The 17,708-nt window shown below is 37.2% G+C and overlaps 1 pseudogene; it reads right to left on the bottom strand.

Moving 5' to 3' along the window:
• Positions 1–8,681: 8,681 nt before the first annotated feature.
• LOC133042373 (activated RNA polymerase II transcriptional coactivator p15-like) lies at positions 8,682–9,327 on the bottom strand (annotated as a pseudogene).
• Between the last annotated feature and the right edge of the window lie 8,381 nt (positions 9,328–17,708).

A 17,708-nucleotide genomic window follows, 5' to 3' on the forward strand; every position in this document is an offset into this window, starting at 1 on the left:
CCTGAGACGGGTCAAGCTTCAGCAACTGTGGGCTTTGGGGGCAAGGACACAGTGACCTGGATCAAATCAGAGTCTGAGCTGACCCTACGGTGGCCACAGATGGTCCAGAGGCCAACCTAGATTTGGTGGTGGTGTTACTATTTTTTTTTTTTTAATTTTTAAAATATTTTTTTTCCAGTTTTACTATAACTTTTTTGGGTTTGTGCTCTTTTTCTTATTTTATTTTTTGAATATTTTAAAGTGTTTGTTATATCCTCTTTGCTTTTGTTTTCTTAGTTTGCAATTTGTGTTTTTTTTTCTTTTTAAATTTATTTATTTTGAACTGGAGGATAATTAATTTAAAATACTCTGTTGGTTTCTGCCATACATCAACATCAATCAGCCATAGGCATACAGATGTCCCCTCCCTCTTAACTACCCTCCCACCCCTTACCCCATCTCACCCCACTAGGTTGTCACAGAGCACCAGGTTTGTATCATAGAGCAAATTCCTACCAGCTCTCTATTTGACATTTGGTAATCAAGAAAGGAGTACGTCAGGGCTGTATATTGTCACCACACTTATTTAATTTATATGCAGAGTACATCATCAGAAATGCCGGGCTGGATGAAGCACAAGCTGGAATCAGGATTGCCGGGAGAAATATCAATGACCTCAGATACGCAGATGACACCACCCTTATGGCAGAAAGTGAAGAAGAACTAAAGAGCCTCTTGATGAAAGTGAAAGAGGAGAGTGAAAAAGTTGGCTTAAAGCTCAACATTCAGAAAATTAAGATCATGGCATCTGGTCCCATCACTTCATGGGAAATAGATGGGGAAATGGTGGAAACAGTGGCTGACTTTATTTTTGGGGCTCTAAAATCACTGCAGATGGTGACTGCAGCCATGAAATGAAAAGACACTTGCTCCTTGGAAGAAAAGCTATGACCAACCTAGATAGAATATTAAAAAGCAGAGATATTACTTTGCCAACAAAGGTCTGTCTAGTCAAAGCTATGGTTTTTCCAGTGGTCATGTATGGATGTGAGAGTTGGACTATAAAGAAAGCTGAGCACTGAAGAATTGATGCTTTTGAACTGTGGTGTTAGAGAAAACTCTTGAGAGTCTCTTGGACTGCAAGGAGATCCAACCAGTCAATCCTAAAGGAAATTAGTCCTGAATATTCATTGGAAGGACTGAGCTGAAGCTGAAGCTCTAATACTTTGGCCACCTGATGAGAAGAGTTGACTCATTGGAAAAGACCCTGATGCTGGGAAAGATTGAAGGCAGGAGAAGGGAACAACAGAGGATGAGATGGCTGGATGACATCACTGAGTCAATGGATATGAGTTTGAGCAAGCTCTGGGAATTGGTGACGGACAGGGAAGCCTGCCATGCTGCAATCCATGGGGTTACAAAGAGTTGGACACAACTGGGCGACTGAATTGAACTGAATGTACGTGTTTCAATGGTACTCTCTTGATTCATCCTACCCTCTCCTGTCCCCACTGTGTCCACAAATCTGTTCTCTATGTCTGTGTCTCCATTATAGCTCTGCAAGTGGGTTCTTCAGTACCAACTTTCTAGATTCCATACATATGCATTAATATAAAATGTTTGTTTTTCTCTTTCTATTTCATTCTGTATAATAGAGTCTAGGTTCATCTACTTGGTTAGAACTGATTCAAATGCATTATTTTTATTGCAGAGTAATATTCCATTGTATGTAGGTACCACAATTTCTTTATCCTTTCATCTGTTGGAGGTTTAAGTTGCTTCCATGACCTGGCTATTGAAAACAGTGCTGCACTGTTTATAATAGCCAGGACATGGAAGCAACCTAGATGCCCATCAGCAGATGAATGGATAAGGAAGCTGTGGTACATATACACCATGGAATATTACTCAGCCATTAAAAAGAATTCATTTGAATCAGTTCTAATGAGATGGATGAAACTGGAGCCCATTATACAGAGTGAAGTAAGCCAGAAAGATAAAGACCATTACAGTATACTAACATATATATGGAATTTAGAAAGATGGTAATGATAACCCTATATGCAAAACAGAAAAAGAGACAGAGATATACAAAACAGACTTTTGGACTCTGTGGGAGAAGGCGAGGGTGGGATGTTTCAAGAGAACAGCATTGAAACATGTATATTATCTAGAGTGAAACAGATCATCAGCCCAGGCTGGATGCATGAGACAAGTGCTGGGGCCTGGTGCACTGGGAAGACCCAGAGGGATCGGGTGGAAAGGGAGGTGGGAGGGGGGATCAGGATGGAGAATACATGTAAATCCATGGCTGATTCATGTCAATGTATGGCAAAAACCACTACAATATTGTAAAGTAATTAGCCTCCAACTAATAAAAATAAATGGAAATAAAAAGAAAACAGTGCTGCAATGAACATTGGGGTGTATGTGTCATTTTCAGCTATGGTGTCCTTAGGGTGTATGCCCAGGAATAGGATTGCTGGGTCATATGGTAGATTTATTCCTATTTTTTAAAGCAGTCTTCATACTGTTCTCCCTAGTGGCTGTATAATTTACATTGTCAAGAGCAATGCAAGAGGGTTCCCTTATCTTCACATCCTCTCCAACTTTCATTGCTTCTAGATTTTTTGATGATGGCCATTCTGACCTGTGTGAGGTCATACCTCTTTGTAGGTTCAATTTGCATTTCTCTAATAATGAATGATGGTGAGCATCTTCTCATGCATTTATTTACCATCTGTATGTCTTCTTTGGAGCAATGTCTGTTTAGGTCTTCTGTCCACTTTCTGATTGGGTTGTTTTACTGGTATTGAGCTGCATGAGCTGCTTGTATATTTTGGAAATTAATTCTCTGTCAATTGTTTCATTTGCTACTATTTTCTCACAATCTGAGGGTTGTCTTTTCACTTTGTTTATCGTTTCCTTTGCCTGGAGGAGGAAATGGCAACCCACTCCAGTATTTTTGGCTAGAGAGTCCCATGGACAGAGGAGGCTGGCAGGCCACAGTCCATGGGGTTGCAAAAAGTCAGACACGACTGAGCCACTAATACGTTGCTGTGCGAAGGCTTTTAGGTTTAATCAGGTCTCATTTGTTTATTTATTTATTTTTTTGTTTTCATTCCTTTAGGAGGGAGGTTGTAGAGGATCTTGCTGTGATTTATGTCAGAGAGTTTACTGCCTATGGTTTCATCTAAGAGCTTTATAGTTTCCAGTCTTACCTTTAAGTCTTTAATCCATTTTGGGTTTATTTTTGTGTGTGGTGCTATTGCACTGTTTCTTCTAGTCAGCAGTTTGGCACATATCTTCCTTCAGGGTTTTGTTTTCAGTCAAAAGCTTATCATGGCCTCTGATGCCTAATCGAAACTACTGTTAATTTCCCCAACAGACCTGAATACTAAGCCATACAGTGTAAAACTTTTAGAGGAAAACATAGACAGAATACTCTTTGGCATAAATCTCTGAAAGATTGCTTTTGACCCATTTCCTAGAGTAATAAAAATAAAAAGAGAAGTAAATAAATGGGAGCAATTAAATTTAAAAACTTTTGCACAGCAAGGGAAACCATTAACAAGACCAAAAGACAACCAATAGAATGGAAGAAAATATTTGCAAATGAAGCAATTGGCAAGTGATTAATCTTCAAAATATATAAACAACTCATGCAGCTCAAAAAAAAAAAAATCAAAATATGGACAGAAGACCTAAATAGATATATCTCCAAAGAAGACATGCAGATGGCTAACAAACACATGGAACGATGCCTGTGTATTAATCACTCATTCGCGTCCAACTCCTTGTGACCCCACAGACTATAACCTGCAAGGCTCCTCTGTCCATGACATTCACCAGGCAAGAATACTGGAGTGGGTTGCCCTTCCCTTCTCTAGGGGATTTTTCTGACCCAGGGATCGAACCCAGATTTCCAGCGTTGCAGGCAGATTCTTTACTGTCTGAGCTTGAAAGTGAAAGTTGCTCAATTGTGTCTGACTCTTTGCAATCCCAGCAGATCTTACCGACCCAGGAATCGAACTGGGGTCTCCTGTTTTGCAGGCGGATTCTTTACTAACTGAGCTATGAGGGAAGCCCATATAAGCTTAACATCACTAATTATTATGTGTGCTAAGTTGCTTCAGTTGTGCCCAATGTTTGCAACCTCTGGACTGCAGCCCACCAGCTCCACTGTCCATGAGATTCTCCAGGCAAGAATACTGGAGTGGGTTGCCATGCCCTCCTCCAGGGGATCTTCCTGACCCAGGGTCAAACCTGTGTCTCTTACGTCTCCTCATTGGCAGGCAGATTCTTTACTAGTAGTGCCACTGAATGCAAATCAAAACTAAAATGAGGTATCACCTCACATTGATCTGAATAGCTATCATCAAAACATCTACAAACAATAAAACCTGGAGAGGGTGTATAGAAAAGTGAGCTGTCTTACGTCGTTAGTGGGAATGTGAATTAAGATAGCCACTATAGGGAACAGTATGGAGGTTTCTAAAAAACTAATAATAGAATTACCATATGACCCGGCAACTCACTCTTGGGGATAAACCCAGAGAATGGCCATAATTCATAAAGATACTTGCCCTCCCTCCCCATGTTCCTTGCAGCACTATTTATAATAGCCAGGACATAGAAGCAACCTAAATGTCCATCAGCAGAGGAATGGGTAAAGGAGATGTGGATCATATACACAATGGTCTATTACTCAGGCTTTAATGGGAACTAAATTGTGCCATTTGCAGAGATGTGGATGGAGCTAGAGTCTATCATATGGCATGAAATCAGAAAAAGAAAAACAAATATTGTACACTAACGCATGTATGTGGAATCCAGAAAAGTGGTAAAGATGATCTCATTTGCAAAGCAAAAACAGAGAGAGATGTAGAGAGCAAATGGATGGATGCCAGGGGGAAAGGGTTTGTGTAATAAACTGGGGGATGGGGAGTGACGTATGTACACTGTTGATATTATAAAATAGGTAACAAATGAGAATCTACTGTATAGCACAGGGCAATCTACTCTCTGCTCTGTGGTGACCTCACCTGGAAGGGAATCCTAAAAACTGGGGATATATGTAAACATATAGCTGATTCACTTTGTAGTACGTCAGAAACTCAACATTGTAAAGCAAAACACCCTGTATAAATTAATAAAAAATAAATTAAAATGGTGAGTACAGAAAATTGAAAAACCTTTTGAAGATTTTTAAAAAATCCAACATTTTAAAATTGCAAATGAATTTCTCTACTCATTCTGCTTTAATTAGTGAAGATCTTTAAACATGCATTACAAAGTAGCAATGTATAAGTTTTATAATTTCATGTGCAACTCCTGATTTTTATAGATAAGCTTGAACAAAAATATGCCAATATATCTTCCTCTTCAAGTGGTGATGGATCCACCACTGAAGCCCAGGTTTCAGGTAATGTTTTTAGAAGGATGACTGTGTAGGTGGGAGAAAGTCATTTTTTCTTTGTTTATATTGGGTAATATTGTATTTTGAAAATCATTTGACATATTATTTCAGTTGGTTTGCAAAACAACCAATGTAATAGAGAGCCAGAAAAATATCTATAAATCCATTTTATAGATGAGAAAAATGAGATTTAAGAAGGTTAATTTTCTAAGGTCTCATGCCTGTCTACTCACAAAGTCAAAAGAGAAGCCAAATCTAACTATTCCCAGTCTAGACCTCTATTACACAGTGCCGTCTTCTTAGAACCTCTGATTTGGGTATTTCTTGTTATATGCTTTTGATACTTTTGATGTTGAATATAATTACATGTTGAGTTTCCTTTTCTCTTTGAGGACCAGTTCTGATCTGAACACAAAGAATTCAAACTGGAGAATGAAGTACCAGATTATTTTTACTTAAATTATATATATAACTTCTTTAGCTTAAATGTTTGTGAAATCATAAAAAAGCAATAAAAAATGTTTATTTTTGGGATTTACTCTCTATGTGTTTGCCAAATCCTTTAATTTAGCAGTTGTGTGAATCTTTTAGATTATGGAGTCCTATAGTCCCTTGAATCTCACATTAAGTTTTTTTTGAATAATTAAATCCTTTATTGGTAATGCTACATGTGTTACTTAATTTTTTAAATAATTTATTTTTCGAGCAGTTTTAGGTTCTCAACAAGAACAGTTTTTTTTTTTTTTTTTTAACCTGAGGTCTGTATATTTATTCTTGGGCTACTGAACTATGAATTAAGATGAATTGGTTAAAATGCATTGAATGAAAAAAATTACATTTAAATATCAAATATGAACCTTCTTGAAAACAATGATGTTGTTCTCTATTATAATGATCTTATGTTGATTAAAATGAAAGATATTTACATTTTTCCTGGAACACATTAACAAAATCAATAGTGATTTAAAATAAATTACAAATAAGTATTTTGTTATGATGGTCTTAATGTGACCTTGAGTGCTTTATTACTCATTGTTTTATTACTTTATTACTCAGTCATAGTTTGTTATCTACCAAGGAAAAAGAGAGAGCGTGATCTCACGGAGACAGTAGAAGACTGAGTTCACTTTTCTACCGTATTATTTAATGATTGTGTGAATTTGTCATTTTTTCTTCCTGGAATCCTCTTTCCCGTATCCTGGTACCCATGGCTCCCTTTCATCCCTCAGACCTCAGCTCAGCTGCTGTCTCTTCAATGAGACTTTCTGTGGCCCTCACTCCTGTCCTCTGTGAAGCTGCACCATCCTGCAGTTGCCTTCTCACATCACCGTTTGTCTTCATTCCGTTTCTCTTGTGTGAAATTATTTAGGAGGTAAGCTCCCGGAGAGCAAGGACATAGCCTGTTTATCACCTGTGTCAAGCAGCACTTCAAATATAGCAGATGCTTCCTTAATATTTGCTGAATAAAAGAATAACTGAATAGTTTTAAGTAAGTCACTTTCTCACCTGTAATACATGTTTTCCCTGTCTTATGGACTAGTGAGGATGAAATAAGAGACATTTGAAGACTATGAAGTATTGCAAATTATTAGCATAATATTTACAAAGATGTATGAGTTCATGTCTGCTTAAAAAACAATGGTCTTGAACTCTTCAGGTTTTTACTAGGTAAATGCTAGTGAAATCTTTGCATTATTCTCCCTACTAGGATAATTAGCATACTAAAATAGTCACTTCTGCACTCAGCAATTTGTCAATGTCAGTTTGTTCTTGGTTTATTCTTTCCTTTCTTGGTTTCCATACTATATATACTATATACTGGCTCTGTGGATCAGCGGGTTCTACATCGATGACATCAACCAACAATCAATTGCAGATATTGTAAAAAAATTCTGGAAAGTTCCAAAAGCAGAACTTGAATTTTCCACATGCAACTACTTACACCACATTTACATTGTATTAACTGTTTAAAGTAACCTGGAGATGATCTCTGTGTGTTTCATTACTGTTTTTACAGGTATTTAGGGCATAAATGTGTGATCTTAAGAGAATATAGACTGATGTAGTACAATCGGGGATAAAATGTTTCTTTTAGGATAGCAAACTGAAATGCAGTAACTTTGTTTCTTGGAGATTTGGTTTCAAATTTCTTTGTCAGAAATATTCAACACAGTGAATATTCAACACAGAAATATTCAACACAGTGGAAAGGAACTATGAACCGCTTTTTCAGAGAGGAAGCCAGGTATATTGTTTCTTCCTCACACAATTCAGAAACTGGGTAAAATCACATGACAGTTATTTGTCTACTTAGTTCTAACTCTGACACATTTAGAGTTAACTTACCTCAAGGTTTTTTTTTGAGTGACATGCTTGCAGATGTTTTCCACATTTGTTTCTTGGCTCCTTTGCAAGCCCAGCAGCTGTGCACTTGCAATGGAAGTTCTTGTTTGCCTGAGTATGCTGAGGGTTGCAGGGAGAATCAGGTCTAGCAAGTCTGATCTCTAGTAAGAACCTTTTGGGTAACTTGATACCTGATGTTGCCATGGTGGCATTAGCTCACCTCCACATCATCCCTATGACTCCCGTTTTCCTATTACATTCCCTGGACACATTAGGCCACATTTCCATCAGCCCTTTCCCATTATTCCCTTCTTCTGACTCCTTTGAGGTCTGGGCATGGTCTCAAATGGAAGTTTGGCAAAACCAGACGTGAACCTTGTAAGATGGATTGGTGGTCCCCAGAGTAGTCAGTTTACAGTGTCAAGCTCGTCTGAATTGAAAGCCAAAGTATATCTTATGAAGTAGAGAAGAAAAATTACTTCATATTTTCCAACTCAGTTCTAGTTCATTTCATGAGTATCAGCAAAGGCAATCTACTTCACAAAGATAAAGGCTTGCATTTCCCCAAAGATTGTCTTTTTCAAGGAGAATAGAAAAAAATGTGAGATATGCTTCACAGTGGATATGACCAAAAAAAGTGAAAAATAATGAGTGAAGTTCGTATTGCTGGTAAATAAAAACACTGTTGAATGTTTAGATTGCAAGTAGATAATGTTGTTTGTAATAAACATCATCACTAAATACTTTATTTACTGCCTGTTGAATTTTAGCCTTCAATGAGGGACTCAAATGTTACTTACAATATGAAGACTTCCATCATCCCTCGGTCAAATTAATAGCTACCTCATCTATAATTTTCCATCACTGAATGTATCATTGTTGTATCTTCATTTTGTAGGTATGTTTATGTATGTATGTATGTATTTTATTTTATTTTAAGATTGTATTACTTGATTTTATTTTACACTAGGTGGTGGACACAAAAAGCAATCCTCCTTAATAAAACTGACAATTAGCTTCACTCAGAACATTTTTAATAATGCACATTTTTTAAAAAATATCCATCTTACAAATTGTTCTGCAATCCAAATATACAACAGCTTGGAAAACAATGTTTAGAAAACAAAAGCCAATGTAAAAAGACAGATTAAAACAACTAGAACAGTATGGATTTTGTATGACTCTGATTTTACAGTTTTCTTACTGCATCATCAGTGTCAGAAATCTGTTCCTTCAGCTGGCTCCATTGTTCAGGATTTAAAGATATACCTATTCTTCCTGGTTCATTTCACCTTCTGGACCCATCCAATATTCTCTAATATCAATTAAGACTTTCCCTTTAAAGTCTCGAACACTAACATACCTCATTTTCCCAATCTGAAACATGTTATCATCTCTGCTGCTGCTGCTCTGCTTGGAGGATGACAGTGCTCTGGAAGTTTCACCAGTTTTTTGCTTCTTGACAGGTTTTTCTGGAGCAACTTGCTTTTTCCTCTTTAGCTTTCTGTCAACTCAGCTGTCAGAATCTCTACCAGAAGAGCTTGAAAAAACAAGTTCCTTTGACTTAGGCATTGCTCCACTCCAGTAGCCAACTGCTTCCTGCTCTCTCACTAGCGACTGACAGACCTGTATGTGTGTATTTAACAGAGTGCATTGGTTAAGAATGTGGACTCAGGAGCTGGACTGCCTGGACTGTAGTTCTGGTCTTGTCACTCTTCAACTTTGTGACTTCATGCAGTTGCTTAATGTATTTTGTGCCTGAGTTTCCTCATTTGTGAAATGGACAGGATAATATTACCTACCTTCTGGAGCATGATGAGAAATATAGGGGTGTTTATACAGAAGGACTAAGTGCCTGATGCTAAATAGGTATTACTTAACAAATCCATAAGAAATATTTGGGTATGCTAAAATCTATACCAGGGCCTGAGGATATGTAGAGGAACCTCTACTCTTAAACAGTGTTTATGCCAGTGATCTAGACATGGAACAATTCAAAAGCAGTGAATTCATTTATTCTGTGCATATTCATTGAGCCATTTTATATGCCTGGCACTGTTCTGTTAATGGATGGTGGGAACACAGTGGTGAACTAGACAAAAAAAACCTCACTGAGATTGCATTCTAGTATATGTGAGGGCTACAATGGAGGTGTGCAAAATATGTGAGAAGATGGAGATGAGACCTCTGACTTCGCCTGGGGTGGGGCCAAGAATGAGCAGTTTCCTGGAGGAGACAGTTTAGCCAGGCAGAGAAGAGACGGGGACTTGGGTTAGGCGTAGAAGCAGTAAGGAGGTCACTGATATTTACCTCCTTAAAGCAAAAGCTCCTGTTCTTTGGAGCTGCATACTTCCTCTGGACAGATGACACTGCCTTTCAATTTAGGGAATATGCCAGTGATTGTATCAAAAATTTCTTAAAGTGGGGCTCTTCATATATGACTACCTTGGGTGTAAATTCCCTTGCTGTAGATTATCTTCTTCTCAAGGAACTTGTGCTCTATCTTTGTTATATTTTGCATGATATAACCTTATTGTAACAGTGGAGATGTAGCTGAAATAACACAGGAATGAGGTCCAGATGATCTGGACTCAAACTTCAATCCTGTCACTTGCTGGCTGGCTTTGTACTTCTTTGAGGCTCAGTTTATCTATTTGTTGGGGCTAATACTGAGGTATACCTAACTGAGCTGTGGTAAGGATTATATTAAAATTTTTTAACGTGCTTTATAAACGGCAAATGCTATATGGTGTATTATTAATTATATTCCTGAAGAAGGCATTGTTTTCGGTAAGTGGCAAAAGGTTCAGTGAGAAAATGACATAAGGGTATTGTCATCGACAATTGATAATTCACAGTTTGAATGAATATGCGTTTACAACAACCACCTGATCACATACCAGGTACTGAGTTTTTTCTATATAATCCTGTGAGTACACAGTGAGTAAGTGGGAGAAACAGGTGTCAGGCTTGTTTATTTGACCCCGTATCATGCACTTCTCTTCGTAATGTAACCCTGTCTCTTCAGAAGTCTTGCAGGATCTGCTGTACCCTGGTGAATCTTGGTGAATCCTGAATATGTAAACCCTCTGAGCTTTATTTATGTCATGTAATCCTTAAAACATGAGCTTCACAGTCCTTCACACTCTGAGTTCTTTACTGGATTCCTCAAACAGTGAAGGGGCCGGGGTGGGGAAGATTAAGAATAAGACAGTAACACATAAAAAATTCTTTCCTCTGTAATTTCCTTATGCAACAAACTCCCAAGCCTCATCCCACATTCTCTGAGAAATTCCCCCCATCTCGAACTCTATAAACCCAGTTTCATTCTGTCTCTCCTGATCCTATTTAGCTTTACATTTAGAGCCAGAAAGAGTTGATTTCAGGAGAAAAGGGGTGGGGAGCAAAAGACAGAGAATGAGCTATTCTCAGAAATCTTTTAAGCGAGGTGAATAAGGGGAGAGCTTAAACCCTAATAAGACTTCCCTGGTGGCTTAGATGGTAAAGTGTCTGCCTACAATGTAGGATAACTGGGTTCGATCCCTGGGTCAGGAAGATTTTCTGGAGAAGGAAATGGCAACCCACTCCAGTACTCTTGCCTGGAAAATCCCATGGACAGAGGAGCCTGGTAGGCCAGAGTCCATGGGGTCGCAAGAGTTGGACATGACTGAGTGACTTCACTTTCACTTTAAACACTAATACATTAAAAAAATTAATTTATTTAATTGGAGGATAATTGCGTTATGATATTGTGACGGTTTTGCCATACGTCAATATGACTCAGTCCTAGGCACACATTTGCCCCTCCGTCCTATGTTCCCCTCCCACCTCCCTCCCCACCGCATCGGTCCAGGTCATCAGAGCACTGGCTTTGGTTGCCCTACGTCATACATCAAATTCCCACTGGCTATCTATTTTAAATATGATGGTGTATATGTTTCAGGGCTTTTCTTTCAAACCATCCCACTCTCTTCTTCTCCCTCTGAGTCCAAAACTCTGTTCTTTACACCTGGGTCTCCTTGGCTGGCCTGGACATAGTGTCGTTGATGCCATCGTTCTAGATTCCATACAGACGCATTAGTATACAGTATTTTTCTCTGTCTGACTTACCTCATTCTGTATAATAGTCTCTAGGTTCATTCACTTTATTAGAACTGACTCAAGTGTGTTCCTTTTCATGGCTGAGTAATATTCCATTGTGTATATGTACCACAACTTCCTTATCCATTCATCTGCCGATAGACATCTAGGTTGCTTCCCTCTCATAGCTATTGTAAATAGTGCTACAATGTATATTGGGGTACATGTGTCCTTTTCAATTCTGGTTTCCTCAGGGTATATGCCCAGTAGTGAGATTACTGGATTATATGGTATTTTTATTCCTAGTTTTTTTTTTTTAAAGGAATCTCCACACTGTTCTCCATAGTGGTTATATAAGTTTGCATTCCCACCAACAGTGTAAGAGGGTTCCCTTTTCTCCACAGCTTCTCCAGCATTTACTGTTTGCAGACTTTTTGCTGATGGTCATTCTGACCAGTGTGAAATGATACTTCATTGTGGTTTTGATTTGCATTTCTCTGATAATGAGCAATGTTGAGCATCTTTTCATGTATTTGTTAGCCATCTATATGTCTTCTTTGGAGAAATGTCTCCTTATGTCTTCTGCTTACTTTTTGATTGGGTTCTTTGTTTTCCTGGTATTGAGCTGCATGAGCTGCCTGTGTATTTTAGAGATTAATTCTTTGTCAGTTGTTTTGTTTGCCATTATTTTCTCTCATTCTGAGGGTTGTCTTTGCACCTTGCTCATAGTTTCCTTTACTGTGAAAATGCTTTTAAGTTTAATTAGGTCCCACTTGTTTATTTTTGTTTTTATTTCCAAACTGTTATGGCACTGCATAGACTTCATTTTAAAGGAATGAACTGAATAACATAATAACTGATAAAATTTCAGTCACATCCTGAATTTGTCAGCAGAGCACTTGTATCCATTTTTTTGCAGTTTGGGAAGGAGGCGTAAGTCCGAGTTCATCTGAAACCTACATTTTCTAAATTCTACTGACCCTTTGGTAAGAACTCATTGACTTTATGTCATGGCCAGCATTTATATTTGAAGTTAGCCTTGCAAATTGCAATGTGTAGTGGCATTGTCTCCCTGTAGGCCTTTGCTGTAATTGCAGAGGTCTAATTTATTTTACCAAAATAAACAATTATTAAGCTGATTAGCTCCATGTGTATGTTATTTTCACTATGATTATCAAGTTGACCCATAATTATATCTTTTTAAAAATCCCTGAAGGGCAGTGCGGAAGCAAGTTGTGCAACTCTGGAAAGTAATCAATGTTGTCCTTTTCATTTTGATAATCATATTTGTGAAATTTAATGTCTGAACAATATAAAAGAGTGGTAGCATTAATTGTGTTTTCAACTATCATTCAACTTACCAAATTTTGTGATTTTTGGTGAAAGTGAATCATTAAGAAACTTCCTAGCATGTATTTTGGGGACACCTAAGATCAGGATGATACTTTCATACAGATTTATTTAATCATGCCTCTCACTGAAGTAATTTTATTCCACTTCACTCTATTCCATTCTATTCTCATATCTTTATCTCAGACATTCTGTTAGTTGATGTGAATACAGGAATAAAAAAAAAAAAATTGTCCCTGCCCTGGATAACTTCAAATTTTATTGCAACAGGCAGACAGTAAGTACAGTGAGCTGGAGTCCAATGTGCCTAGACATAAAGTACATAGGAACAGGTTGCAAAAATAAAAATGTGGGGTCATGGTTAGTGGGTGTGGGTGGATTAAGGACTTGAGAAGAATATTTGAAAAATCTTATAAATCCAGGCAGAAATCACCATTTTAATTTTCTTATTGTGCATAAACTTAAAGTGGTTGGTTTTGGTTGGATTTTTTTTTTTTTTTTTGCAGCATCTGGAAATTCTCTAACATTTCTGGAAGTTAGGGCATTTGTTATAAGGGAATGTTATTGTGTTGTTCTATGCACTGTCTCAATGAAAGCAATTTGCCTTTTCTTATCAAGCACCAGAAGACCCTCAACAGAAACATAATAAATATATTTTCATTACACAGCACTCAGATCTCAAGAGTACTGACTACCATAACGATTATAACAAAACTGTTAAAAAATTGAATAATTGTCCAAAGGTTTGTCCACTCCTTAATTATTAGCATTTTGCTTTCTGAAATATAAGGTCATGAAATATAACAGTATACTTTGTTATGTTTTTTACTTTTTTTTTTTGTTTTGCTTTTCTTTTTTTTTCTTTTTTCTTTTTCCATTTATTTTTATTAGTTGGAGGCTAATTACTTTACAATATTGTAGTGGTTTTTGCCATACATTGACATGAATCAGCCATGGATTTACATGTATTTCCCATCCTGATCCCCCCTCCCCACCCCATCCCTCTGGGTCTTCCCAGTGCACCAGCCCTGAGCACTTGTCTCATGCATCCAACCTGGGCTGGTAATCTGTTTCACCCTTAATATTATATGTGTTTCAATGCTGTTCTCTCAAAACATCCCACCCTCGCCTTCTCCCACAGAGTCCAAAAGTCTGTTCTGTACATCTGTGTCTCTTTTTCTGTTTTGCATATAGGGTTATCATTACCATCTTTCTAAATTCCATATATATGTGTTAGTATACTGTAATGGTCTTTATCTTTCTGGCTTACTTCACTCTGTAAAATGGGCTCCAGTTTCATCCATCTCATTAGAACTGATTCAAATGAATCCTTTTTAAAGGCTGAGTAATATTCCATGGTGTATATGTACCACAGCTTCCTTATCCATTCGTCTGCTGATGGGCATCTAGGTTGCTTCCATGTCCTGGCTATTATAAACAGTGCTGCGATGAACATTGGGGTGCACGTGTCTCTTTCAGATCTGGTTTCCTTGGTGTGTATACCCAGGAGGGATTGCTGGGTCATATGGCAGTTCTATTTCCAGTTTTTTAAGAAATCTCCACACTGTTTTCCATAGCGGCTGTACTAGTTTGCATTCCCACCAACAGTGTAAGAGGGTTCCCTTTTCTCCACACCCTCTCCAGCATTTATTGCTTGTAGACTTTTGGATAGCAGCCATCCTGACTGGCGTGTAATGGTATCTCATTGTGGTTTTGATTTGCATTTCTCTGATAATGAGTGATGTTGAGCATGTGTTTGTTAGCCATCTGTATGTCTTCTTTGGAGAAATGTCTGTTTATTTCTTTGGCCCATTTTTTGATTGGGTCATTTATTTTTCTGGAATTGAGCTGCAGGAGTTGCTTGTATATTTTTGAGATTAATCCTTTGTCTGTTTCTTCGTTTGCTATTATTTTCTCCCATTCTGAAGGCTGTCTTTTCACCTTGCTTATAGTTTCCTTTGTTAGAAATGAAAATGGAGAGATCACAACAGACAACACTGAAATATAAAGGATCATAAGAGGCTACTACCAGCAGCTCTATGCCAATAAAATGGACAGCTTGGAAGAAATGAACAAATTCTTAGAAAAGTATAACTTTCCAAAACTGAACCAGGAAGAAATAGAAGATCTTAACAGACCCATCACAAGCAAGGAAATAGAAACTGTAATCAGAAATCTTCCAGCAAACAAAAGCCCAGGACCAGATGGCTTCACAGCTGAATTCTACCAAAAATTTAGAGAAGAGCTAACACCTATCTTACTCAAATTCTTCCAGAAAATTGCAGAAGAAGGTAAACTTCTAAACTCATTCTATGAGGCCACCATCACCCTAATTCCAAAACCAGACAAAGATGCCACCAAAAAAAGAAAACTACAGGCCAATATCACTGATGAACATAGATGCAAAAATCCTTAACAAAATTCTAGCAAACAGAATCCAACAACATATTAAAAAAATCATACATCATGACCAAGTGGGCTTTATCCCAGGAATGCAAGGATTCTTTAATATCTGCAAATCAATCAATGTAATACACCACATTAACAAATTGAAAGATAAAAACCATATGATTATCTCAATAGATGCAGAGAAAGCCTTTGACAAAATTCAACACTCATTTATGATTAAAACTCTCCAGAAAGCAGGAATAGAAGGAACATACCTCAACATAATAAAAGCTATATATGACAAACCCACAGCAAGCATCACTCTCAATGGTGAAAAATTGAAAGCATTTCCCCTGAAATCAGGAACAAGACAAGGGTGCCCACTCTTACCACTACTATTCAACATAGTTTTGGAAGTTTTGGCCACAGCAATCAGAGCAGAAAAAGAAATAAAAGGAATCCAGATAGGAAAAGAAGACATGAAACTCTCACTGTTTGCAGATGACATGATCCTCTACATAGAAAACCCTAAAGACTCTACCAGGAAATTACTAGAGCTAATCAATGAATATAGTAAAGTTGCAGGATATAAAATTAACACACAGAAATCCCTTGCATTCCTATATACTAACAATGAGAAAACAGAAAGAGAAATTAAGGAAACAATACCATTCACCATTGCAACAAAAAGAATAAAATATTTAGGAGTATATCTACCTAAAGAAACAAAAGACCTATACATAGAAAACTATAAAACACTGATGAAAGAAATCAAAGAGGACACAAACAGATGGGGAAATATACCGTGTTCATGGACTGGAAGAACCAATATTGTCAAAATGGCTATTCTACCCAAAGCTGTCTATAGATTCAATGCAATCCCTATCAAGCTACCAATGGTATTCATCACAGAACTAGAACAAATAATTTCACAATTTGTATGGAAATACAAAAAACCTCAAATAGCCAAAGTAATCTTGAGAAAGAAGAATGGAACTGGAGGAATCAACCTGCCTGACTTCAGACTCTACTACAAAGCCACAGTCATCAAGACAGTATGGTACTGGCACAAAGACAGAAATATAGATCAATGGAACAGAATAGAAAGCCCAGAGATAAATCCATGAACCTATGGACACCTTATCTTCGACAAAGGAGGCAAGGATATACAATGGAAAAAAGACAACCTCTTTAACAAGTGGTGCTGGGAAAGCTGGTCAACCACTTGTAAAAGAATGAAACTAGAACACTTTCTAACACCATACACAAAAATAAACTCAAAATGGATTAAAGATCTAAATGTAAGACCAGAAACTATAAAACTCCTAGAGGAGAACATAGGCAAAACACTCTCTGGCATAAATCACAGCAGGATCCTCTATGACCCACCTCCCAGAATATTGGAAATAAAAGCAAAACTAAACAAATGGGACCTAATGAAACTTAAAAGCTGTTATGTTTTTTAAATTTAAGTGTCATGCCAACATATGAACTTAATGGGAATCCAACAACATTACAAACATAGGACATTTGATATTTTGGAAATCAATTTAGATGCAAAGCATGGGATAAAAATATCATTTCACTGAAAGATAATCAATTCATATAAATCATGTTTGTAAAAAATTAGCTTCTTTGAGGAAATATTTTAGAATTTGTTTCTAATGAGAAGGAAAACTCTTTTAAAGACATGGAACAGATTCAAAGCGTGTAAGAAAAATAAAATACAATTATTAAAACATTAATAAATAGCCACATTTTATTAAAACTATAGCATTGATATGAAATCTGAAACCTCAAATAATGATCTAACATACTGAGTTTGGCAATAGTTGTGTGCATTCACAAACCTATAAAATACTCTGGTAGAAACTGAAAGAAAAAAAAAGCAGCTTTGTAATACTTGTAAGTAACATAAATTAGTTTGCCAGATAATTCTTGTAAATTTCTTTCTGCTATCTAGTCACTTTAAAATCTGTACTCATATTGTAGAACTTTGTACCTTTTTATTCTTGGCACAAAGCAGGAAACCCCAATTCAGTTTTTCAGTACAAAGTTTTTGGAGGTTAACTTCACAATTTTAGGCTGGATTGAGTGAATTTTGACAGTAATCTGAGCAACTTAGAGAGAATACCAGCTGTCTGTATAT

Source organism: Dama dama, chromosome 21, assembly GCF_033118175.1.
Source record: "Dama dama isolate Ldn47 chromosome 21, ASM3311817v1, whole genome shotgun sequence".
Classification (NCBI taxonomy): Eukaryota; Metazoa; Chordata; class Mammalia; order Artiodactyla; family Cervidae; genus Dama; species Dama dama.